The 10315-nt window shown below is 41.9% G+C and overlaps 1 long non-coding RNA gene across 2 annotated transcripts; it reads left to right on the forward strand.

The window, feature by feature from the left end:
* Positions 1–696: 696 nt before the first annotated feature.
* LOC146641786 (uncharacterized) lies at positions 697–10310 on the forward strand. Of its 2 annotated transcripts, none has more exons than XR_014909797.1 (3): positions 697–730; positions 8792–8885; positions 10164–10310. It is a non-coding gene; the product is annotated as an uncharacterized LOC146641786 (long non-coding RNA). The 2 variants fall into 2 exon arrangements; XR_014909798.1 differs by lacking the exon at positions 697–730 and adding an exon at positions 5732–5838.
* Positions 10311–10315: the final 5 nt, after the last annotated feature.

The following is a 10315-nucleotide window of genomic DNA, read 5'->3' on the forward strand; positions in this document are numbered from 1 at the left end:
CCTGGGATCGAACCACCGACCTTCTGATTAGTGGCTGACCTGCTCTGCCACCTGAGCTACAGCCACCCCGCAGGTCTTTCATGTAAAACAGCTGTTTGTACTTGTTAACTTTCCTGCAGTCCTTCCTCATTCTGTCCTAAATCTATTGATCTTTCTTTGCTTGGACTAGTGTCCAGTTTGTTGTGATTATTATGGAGGAAAAGGTCAGATCAACATGGGGGGGAAAAAATCAGTGCAGTTATTGAGGAAATGTCCATAAGTGGGAAATTTAAAAGAAATTACAGTTTCAGATTATTATTATTATTATTATTATTTATTTATTTATTTATTTTACTGAGTTTGCTTTCAAAGTGAACCTTGATATTTTGTTGGTAGGCTACTTGTTTTCCATCTGCTCGATGTTTGTATTGGTGAAACCTCACAGTGAAAAGTAAAGCTTTTGACTACATTCTTCACATTTGGGTCCTTGTGTATATCATGGTATTTATTGTTGTTAGTGTATTTATAGAATGCTTTTTAATTTTATTGAAATCATTTAATATGTTCCCTTTCTCAATAAAAACATTTTTCCAACGTCCACAGAAGTGGTTTGTTTCATCTTTCTGCTACTACAATGGCGCCATCGTGTGGACACTAGCAGCAGCTACAAAAAGAGCTGAGGCGAAACTACAGGAAGTGTTTATTTTAAATGAAAGTGTCTTCAGCTGTGAGGCTCTGTGTTGCTGCTCAGGTATGTTATGACTTGTTTTAAAGATGTTTTGAGCTCAGACTCCCGCCGTTACATCGAGTCTGTGTTTCATAACTGAACATCGTCCTAAACTATAAACTTCGTATATGTTTAGGACATGTGACTTTAATGTTACACGGTAATCATTTGCATACACTTTTTCGCGCCGACATAGAAACCATGAACTGATCTGTAAACGTTTAAAGAGAGACACAAGTGTTCCGACTGTAACTTATGTGATTTATGGTTTTTGTTTTTTTTTTGGTTTTTTTTTTTGTGTTTTTGAATATATAGGTCATGTTGCCGCCCTTTATCCTAGCGATGCGTCAGCCATATTAGACTACTCAAGGGAAAGATTACACAGGTCTGCAACCGAAAAACTGCATAGGACTTTCTGACTGTTTCTTATAGATTTTTACTCACTGAAACCAGGAAGAATATTTTAAAAATTCCATCTCGTTCTTGCAAAACTCATGTTTTAGTGTAATTAAGCGTACAGTTTCCTTTTTAAAACTGAAACCTGTTATCCTATACTTGAGTAAAAAAAAAACCCCAAACAAAACATATCCAATAATGACTTAATGATTTATTGTGTCCATAGCGAAAGGTAAGGAGTCTAAGAAAAAAAATGCATAGTTAATTGTAACCAAATATTGATTTTCTTTAATCGCTTTTGTGCTTTTTTTTTTTTTTTTTTTTAATGTCAACTCCGCTTGTTTTGCAAAAAACTGTAGGTGATGGAGGGAAATGGAGATCATTTTTGGATTCAGCACCCTAAAAATACATCAAACTTACCAAAAATATCCCATGCAGCAAAAATGTATTTATTTATTTTTTGCAGACCTGTGTTATTGTAAAATTACAGTAGACACTGTACCTCACCGAGAAGTTTATAATGATACTACTACTACTATTAATAATAATAATAATAATAATAATAATAATAATAATAATCAATTAATACAGTCATAAAAAACAGGTGGAAAACCTTTAAATACAAACCAAAAGATACAAAACCATGTTTGTTATCACACATCTGTGAATATTGTGAGCAGTCAAACCCTTATTAAAATATCCTGCCCTAATTTAAACATTTCTTTCATTAAATAAAAATAAAACATTCATTTCTATCACAACTACAAACACATCAATAGCAGTGTATAAGCTTTGTAGTACAATATTCACTTGTGTATTTTTAAAATGCTTAAATTATGTTATCTGTTTTAACCACTCTACACACAAGCTTAAAGGATACTGCTTTCAAAAAAGTGTTCAATCAAATGGTCAATCTCCATTAGAACTTAAGTCCAGTAGACAATAATGTTTTACAACCAGCACTTGCCCGCACTTAACCATAAACAAACATCAATAGTCTTCCATACTCAGACCAATAAACCAGTGTTTCCCAACCACTGTGCCGCTGCACATAGGTGTGCCGTGAGAGATCGTTAGGTGTGCCATGGGAAATTATTTCATTTCAATTAAATAAAAAATGTAATTTAATAATTACTTTGCCCAAACAGACACAGTTACTTCAACAGGCTTTGACATCACCAAGCATGTTACACTAGTCCCTCCGTTTCGGGAGGCTGAGGTTGATTCTTATTTCAGCGCTTTTGAGCGTATAGCAGCCACATTGAATTGGCCTAAGGAGTTTTGGGCGCTGCTACTCCGGTGTAAGTTAATCGGCAAGGCTCCAGAAGTATGTACTAGCCTTTCCATTAACGACAGCCTCCAATATGATATTGTGAAAAAATCCATTCTGCACACGTATGAACTAGTCCCTGAGGCTTACCGTCAGAAATTTTGTAAAAGTGAAAAGACCGCTGATCAAATTTTTGTGGAATTTGCCCGTGAGAAACGTCACTTCTTTGAACGCTGGATGCAAGCAAGCAAAGTGAAGGATATTGAGGGATTAAAGGAAGTGCTTCTTGGAGAATAATTTAAAAAGCGTCTCCCTGATCAGTTAGTTGTTTATTTAAATGAACAGAAGGTGACGTCCCTGGCGAAAGCAGCAGTTTTAGCGGACGAATTTCCCCTCACACATAAAACCATTTTCCCAGCTGGGGTAGCACGAGAAGTGAGGGGAAGGCTGGAAAAGAGAATAAAATCTCCTAAACAGGCCCGAAAGGCGAGACAGGAGGAAACTGAAGGCGGGAATGTTTTTATTGCCATGAGTCTGGTCACCTGATTGCCCGTTGTCCTGCGCTGTGGAAGAAAGAGCAGCGCAGAGGGTCTAAGGGACCCGTGGGGCTCATTAAAGTAGTTTCCCCACCTATATGTCCTGATCGAACACAGGGGTGTAACCCAGAGATGGAGGTAGAGTCACGTTTTAAAACATTCCTTTCCCAAGGCTTCGTTTCGGTGACAGGAGAAGAGAAGGACAGGGTTCCTATCACTATTCTCCGAGACACCGGGGCACATCAGTCTTTTATGTTAGATGATGTGTTGCCACTGTTGGATAAAACCGCCTACCACACAGATGTGTGGTGTGGGGAATTGAAATGAGTGTTCTTTGTGCACCACTCCACCGGGTATGTCGCCGTAAGACAACAGTTGCCGTTTAAAGGTGTGTCGTTTATTTTGGGCAATGATTAGGCCGGAGGGAAAGTTTTTCCACCGCCTGAAGTGATGGATACCCCTGTTGCTACCACCTCAGATGTTATTGATCTGAAAGCGACAGTGTTTCCCGTTTGCACTGTTACGCGGGCGCACACATTTGCTGATGTCGTTAGTATCGCAGATACGTTTGTGGCTATGGAGCAAAAGCCTTTTGTAGGGGAGAAAGACCGTATGAAACAGAAACGCAGTTTGATAAATCTAATGCCGGAATTGGGCGGAGATGTGAATAAAGAAGCTTTGGTAAGCGCTCAGAAAAATGACAAGTCTTTGAGTTCCTGTTTTGCAGCCGCTGTCACTGCTGGGGAAAGCATCCTTCCTCATTTTTTCCTGCAGGATGGCGTGTTAATGAGGCGGCGGTCCTCAGATCAGCATGAAACATTGAGTGTTACACAGGTGGTGGTACCATCCCAGCATCGTGATCAGGTGCTAAGCTTAGCACATGACGCCGGCATGGCTGGGCATCTCGGAATAAATAAAACTTATTACCGAGTGCTGCACAACTTCTTTTGGCCTGATTTAACATGTAGCTGATTACTGTTGGTCTTGTGCCACCTGCAAGTTGGTGGGCAAACCCAATAAGCCCATTCTGCCTGTGCCATTATCTCCTATTCCAGTAATGGGTGAACCTTTTGAAAAAGTAATACTAGACTGTGTGGGACCGTTGCCGAAAACAAAAGCCGGTCATCAGTATATTCTCACTGTAATGTGCTCAGCAACGAGATTTCTGGAGGCCATTCCGTTCCGTACGGTGAAAGCCAAAGCAGTAATTAAGGCTTTGATCAAATTATTTCTATGTTTGGGTTGCCGAAAATCATTCAAACAGACCAAGGCACCAACTTTATGTCTAAAGTCTTTGCACAGGTTGTTAAAGAACTACATGCCAAGCATGTTACATCTATCCCATATCACCCCGAGAGTCAAGGTGCTTTGGAAAGGTTCCACCAAACTCTCAAAGTTATGTTACATAAGTAAGAGTCTGTTTAGAGTCTGGTAAAGAGTGGGATGGGGGTTGCCCCTATTGTTGTTTGCCATTAGAGAGGCTAAACAGCAGTCCCGCTGTTTTCGGACATGTGGTCCGAGGCCCTCTCCGACTTCTGAGGGAAAAGTGGCGGAGACCCCGGACGAGCAGTGTAGTGTTCTTAACTACGTGAGTCAGCTTCAAGATAGACATCGGCTAGCGTGGCAAATAGCCGGGGAAAACCTGAAGCAAGTGCAAACTAAAATGAAATCTCGATTTGACAAAAAATCTGTGGATAGAAGTTTTCAACCAGGGGCCAAAGTGTTCATGTCATTGCCTGTGGTGGTGTCCAGTTTACTAACGCAGTTTGCTGGTCCTTACAGTGTTGAACGTAAACTCGACAATAACAACTATGTGATTCGCACTCTAGCTCGGCGGCGAAAAACCAGAGTTTGTAATGTGAATATATTGAAACTGTTCTATCCACTTGAACAAAATACAACAGCGCCTCCGGTGTGCGCTGTTGCCATCCTCCCCGCTTACAAACTGTCGGATAATGGATTATCTGGGAGCGATGACGCAAAGGGAAATAATGCAGAGAGAAGTCAATTCTCTCCGAGAGCACGGCTTAGCCGTTCCAAGTGCTAGCGCATGGAGCTCTCCATGTGTGTTAGTGCCAAAGTCTGACAATACTCCTCGATTCTGTACGGATTATCGAAAGGTAAATGCGGCCACTAAAGCCGACTCTTTCCCATTACCTTGGATGGATGACTGTGTTGATCAGGTTGGATCCGCTACTTATGTGACCAAATTTGATTGATGAAAGGGAGACTGGCAGGTTCTTTTAACTGCTAGAGCGTCTGAGATCTCAACATTCATTACCCTGATCACTTCCTTCAGTATACAGTGATGCCCTTCGGCTTGCGTAATGTGCCAGATTTCAGCACCTGATGCCTAAGGTTTTGGTCGGGGTACCTAACTCTGATGCCTACTTAGATGATGTGGTCATATATTCTGCTTCCTGGAGTGCTCATCTCCAAACCCTCTTAACTGTTTTTAAATGTTTTGAGGAAACATTGCTCACCGTAAATATGACCAAATGTGAGTTTGAAAAGCAACCATCACCTACCTTGGAAAGCAGGTGGGTCAAGGGCGAGTGTGCCCCGTGACCGCGAAGGTAGAGGGTATTATTTTGTTTCCGATTCCACAAACAAGGAGGGCGTTACGCCGCTTCTTAGGAATGTGTGGCCACTACCGAGGTTTCTGTAAAAATTTTACCTCCGTAGTCGCTCCCCTGACTGACCTGGTCAGCCCGACCAAACCCTTCATATGGACTACGGCGTGCCAAACTGCTTTTAAGTCGGTGAAGACTTTATTGTGCAGTGCCCCAGTTTTAGCAGCACCTAACTTTGTATCTCCTTTTAAGTTGGAGGTTGACGCCAGCGCAACTGCAGCGGGGGCAGTCTTGCTGCAGGCAGATCAACACAGAGTGGACCGTCCGATCTGCTCTATCTTATCCCAGGAAGGCAAGGTAACAAAATCATCTAAAGAAAACTCCATCCTCAAACATTCATCCTTCACTTCCCCTCCACACGCATGAAAGATAGGCTGACAACAAACTACAGACCACAAAACCAGCCAAAAAACAAGACAAAACGGATGAGCCCCCAAATCATGTTACGATCTGGCTCGGAATGACCGTAACGAGAGCGGGGTGTCCCGTGACTTCCCATGCCCAAACAGACACAGCTGCATCATCGGGCTTTTAACAATAATTTATTTACGGCAATGGCACTCAGTACAACGATAGTGGGAGTGTATGATTTCAGGCCAACACAACAAACAAAACCCAACCTAAACTTCGGTTCCCCTTTGACCTCTTCAAGAAAACAACAAAAGAAATGACACAGTCTGACCTCCCTGGTCTAACAACACAGGAGAAAATAAAGCTTCCCAAAATAATTGGCAGCTCACCCTACTTGCTCCACACTTCACACACATTCCCGAATTTAACTAATTAGCTATGGCTGCGGCTGCTCCGTCTGGACCTGAGGGAAGTGCACGGGAAGTTTTCCACACCCCACACACCGCGGCTCTTCTGTCGTCCTTTTATTGATTACATCCACAACGGGAGCCAGTTACATCAAGCCGTTCCTTCCGTCCACCAGTCACAGCCGAGCCCCCATACATTCATTCAGAAACAAACAAACAACACACGCACATAACACTGCAAATAATAAAATTGTTGTTGGGCATCTGTGCTTTCAATGCAGTGACTGGTAGAGTAATTACTCTTTCATGCCAGCGGGTGGCAGTGAGTAGCACAATATGACCTTGTTAAGTTAAGACAATAGAAATAGTGATGCGTGTGGTACGTGGCAGTTGCAAGACGTACAACAAAGATGGATAAATATTTGAAAAAAAAATCCTGCAAACTCCGAACTGGGCCCTGGACAAAATTTGTAACTCAGAAGAGCCTAGTATGAGTGGTAGTCACAAGAAAGCTAAATCGGTGAGCTTGAAGCAATACAGCAAAAGTTATCTTTCGTTTCGATTTACTTTCACTGGAGATCTGACTGCACCGACTCCGTTATGTTTGGTGTGTGAGGAAAAGCTCTCAAACAGTGTAATGGTCCCATGCAAGCTTTAACGTTATCTCCACACAAAACATTCCCCACTTCAAAAGAAGAACACAGACTATTTTGTTCGCCTGTGTGAAGACACTGAGAAATGGCTAACTTTAATGAGAAAAAAACACAAAGGTGTCTGAAAGAGCTCTCAAAGCTAGCTACTTAGTAGCTGAACTTATAGCCAAATCCAAAAAACGACACACAGTAGCAGAGACTTTAATCCTACCTACCTGCAAAGCAATTGTGAGTGAGATGCTTGACCCTGATGCAGTTAAAGAAATAGCCAGAGTCCCGCTCTCAGATAACACAATTGCCAGACGTATCGATGACATGTCTGCAGACATTGAAAGTTTGGTTTTGGAGAAGTTTGCGGTGCAACTTGTTGAGTCTACGGACATAAGTGGACATTTCCAACTCTTGGCCAATGTGTGTTTTGTGGATGGAGACTCTATCAGAGAAGACTTTCTATTTTGCAAGGTACTACCAGAAAAAACAACAGGAGAGGAAAGTTTTTGGGTTACACCTGAATATCTTGAACAAGGAGGAATTAAGTGGAAAAACTGAGTGTCTGCATTGATGGAGCAGCAACTGTGGTTGGGTGCACCAAAGGTTTCGTTAGCAGAGTGAAAGCGGTACACCCAGATGTTATTGTTACGTACTGTTTTCTGCAGCATGAGGCGCTCGTTACCAAGACTTTACCAGCAGACCTAGCTCCTGTGTTGGATGATGTTGTGTGCATGGTAAACTTCGTCAAGACAAGACCCCTGAAAAGCCGCATATTTGCATCTCTATGCCAAGAGACACTCTGAATTCAATCATCCCTAATTCTGCAGACAATCCTATCTCTCAACATGTGTTGCCACAGTTACAATCTTGTGCCAGGTGACGCAGCTCCGCTACATATTCTATGACAGTTTCATATGGCTTGCGGAAGCGATCGTCGAATTTATACCTTTGCACAGTTTCACTGGGCTCTGGATCAAAGGGATTTTTCTTCAGAAGTACCAGCTCTTGGAAGGTTTTGTCTTTCAGCTTGGCCAGGCTGAGAAGATTTCACATCAAGCTGTAGGTCGCTGCTCCGACGACACTTATTAATATAGCTCTTTGCTTTTCTGCTTGATCCAGTTAGCTGTGAAAAACTGCTTGAGTATTTCCATATGCTCATCCCAAGTCTGATTCTTTGGATCGAACGCTACTACCATGCCAATTATAGCCATTTTCCGCTTCAAATTACTGCCTTCTATTTTCAGTGGAAAACTCTTGCATTCATTGAAAGCTAGCGAAATCTGTAGCTGACTCCCATCACTTTGTTCTTTTTTTGTGTGTGTGTCCGATTGCCCACTTCCTTCCCCCTAAATGTCCTCATCGCCAAAATAATGTTGCATCTTCAAAAAACAAAAATGGAATCACTGAACCACACACGGGGAGTATAGCTGCTTCTCGTTTACTAAAGCCTTGTAGTCACTTGTTTCAGGCACAACTGTTTACATGTACCTAACTTACAGAACTCTCATCTTCTCGATGGTGGCTCAAGAGTTGGGAGTTCGCCTTGTAATCGGAAGGTTGCTGGTTCGAGCCCCGGCTTGGACAGTCTCGGTCGTTGTGTCCTTGGGCAAGACACTTCACCCGTTGCCTACTGGTGGTGGTCAGAGGGCCCGGTGGCGCCAGTGTCCGGCAGCCTCGCCTCTGTCAGTGCGCCCCAGGGTGGCTGTGGCTACAATGTAGCTTGCTATCACCAGTGTGTGTGTGAATGGGTGGATGACTGTGTAAAGCGCTTTGGGGTCCTTAGGGACTAGTAAAGCGCTATACAAATACAGGCCATTTACCATTTACCATTTCTCCATTACCTTTCAGGTCCAGTCCAAAAAGGCTAGGCAGCGCCTGTACCATCTTTGACAACTGAGGAAGTTCGGGGTCTCTCCAGTGATCCACAGGATTTTCTATGCAGGTACTGTGGAGAGCATCCTCACACAGACGATCACATCCTGGTATGTGAATAGCTGTGTTAAGGACCAAAAAGTTCTTCAGAGAGTGATCAATGCGGCAATGCTCTCCCATCCCTACAAGACATTTACACCAGGAGATGTTGGTCCAGAGCAGTTCAGATATTAAAGGACCCATCCCATCCCAGCAACAAACTGTTCCAACTTCTGCAATCAGGCAGAAGATTCCGTCTGCACCATCCGAGCAAAAACGGGGAGGCTCAAGAGGAGCTTCTACCCTCAGGCCATCCAAGTCCTAAACCAGAACTTAATGTATATAATTCACTACTTACTGTATATAATGTCCTCTTTATGCATAGTTGAAGAGCATTTCAGGAAACATTTCATTTCACTGCGTGTTGTACTCGTATAACTATGCATGTGACAAATAAAGAATCTTGAATCTTTTAAGAAACCAGATATTCTTAACTGGCTGATTGTAAAATGGAGTTAATATAAATTCAGCTTAAAGCATAAAAGGTTTAAAAAACAGAGTTGCGATTTATATGGTTCATAAAAAAAAAATATGTATGGCATAGATTTGGAGTAAGTTTCCAACATCAGTGTAGATCTTGCTGAAGAATGGCTGAGCTGTTAACAGTCCAGAACAAATAAATGAGTGAATTAATAAATAATCGTTTAAAGAGAACACTACGCAAGTCACTAAGACTCGCAGTGTGCTGAGTAAGTAGTGAGGATGTAAAATGGGAAAATGCATAGCACTTTAAAAACCAGAGTTGCAAGTTTATTTGCAAAAAAAAAAAAACATGCAATGAACAAAGAATATAAAATCAATAGACACAGGGGAAAAAAGTCAAAGCCTGAGGATAAATTATAAATACACTTGACACATCAATTTAAAACAAAGCCGAGCAGTGCTAGGATCAAAAGCAACATCAAAAATAAAACTGTGGCTCAATAATTAAGCATCAAATACTCAAAATACATCAAACTGTGGAAAAGAAAATTCTACAGTCGTTCTTAATTAATAATTTAAAATTAAGCAGGTGTGTGTGTGTGTGTGTGTGTGTGTGTTTGTTTTAAATGCAGTTTTAGTCCCCCCCCCCCCCCCTTAAACCAGCTTGTTTGACACAGGATGTGATCAGTGGGACGTCAATCTAAGATAAATTAGTGTTGGGTGGAGATCAAGTCTATTTCTTTTGGCATGCTTTATATTTAATAGTCTGAATCTTTGAAGTGAAATATATTTTGTTTAAATTCATATTTATTTATTTTTTCAACAGAAGTTACTGAAATCCAGGAAATAAAGGAAACATAGCTTGTACATCTCAGTCAGCAGTGGAGTTTGTCAGGAGGGCCAGACTCAACCTGGTGAGAACATTAAAGAGGCTCACTGCTGTGATTGTGGAGAATCTGTACCAGAGAGGAGTTTTCT

Source organism: Rhamphochromis longiceps, linkage group LG23 (genome assembly GCF_057381845.1).
Source record: "Rhamphochromis longiceps isolate RC_006_pf linkage group LG23, R_longiceps_female_GT1.1, whole genome shotgun sequence".
Lineage (NCBI taxonomy): Eukaryota > Metazoa > Chordata > Actinopteri > Cichliformes > Cichlidae > Rhamphochromis > Rhamphochromis longiceps.